This window comes from Galeopterus variegatus, unplaced genomic scaffold (genome assembly GCF_000696425.1).
Source record: "Galeopterus variegatus unplaced genomic scaffold, G_variegatus-3.0.2 Scaffold2734, whole genome shotgun sequence".
Lineage (NCBI taxonomy): Eukaryota > Metazoa > Chordata > Mammalia > Dermoptera > Cynocephalidae > Galeopterus > Galeopterus variegatus.
The window spans coordinates 23,946-24,836 of NW_007728845.1; positions in this window are offsets into that span (position 1 = coordinate 23,946).

The window sequence follows — 891 nt, forward strand, 5'->3', positions numbered from 1 at the left end:
ACACAAAACGGACTAAAACAATGAGTATTTTTTAATTTCAAAGGGTTCCACCATGATGCAGCACTTTAGTCCCTGTCAATAAAAGCCAGTTGTGAGAATTCACTTCATAATTGTCCAGTACCTGCCTTGTCTGTTCCAGGCCTAGTCCAATTCTCTAGGTCTGATGCTATCAGGCTTCTTTCTGATTCTTGGTTCCACCCAAGTGGTAAGTCCTCTCCTACCCTTTGAACCTTGATCTCTTCTGCTATTCACACTTAGCTCCTTAGGGTATCTGCCTTGCTGGCTCTTTTTATTGAGAATACCTGTGCATATTTGAGAGGTATGTGGAAGAGATACCCTACTATAGAAAGCTATGAAGGAGATAGCATCCACATCCAGCTGACAGTTTTTGCAATGACATGACCCACCTGGTTCCTGCAGGGGGTCTATTCAGACACTTTTCTGCAGCTAGCTATGTGCTAGGTATTAAGTGATCATATTTCAAAGACTGAGAACCTGAAACCATGAAGACAAGCCAAGACACCATCTCAACTTTACTGGATACATTTGCCCAAGCACCGAGGTGCTGGCCCTCTGCTTCTAGTACTTCAGTCCTTTTGAGGCAATGCTGGTCCACTCTGGGTGAAAAGGCACCTGGTGGAGCACCCTAACTACCATGTACAGCCTGGATCACTTTACAGTCTGTTACAGAACTATGGCATGCAGTAGGCATCCCTCTCAAATACCACTCCCCCTAAGGCACTAATTGACTGCTTCCAGTAAACAGTAACGTTTGTTTTGGTTTCCCACACAACCTATTCTATGCCTGCCTCCCCTTTGGTATGAACCCAAGACATAGAAGCTTAAGATTTCTTGCCCTTCCCTTGATATAGAGAACTCTTAAGTGGTCTG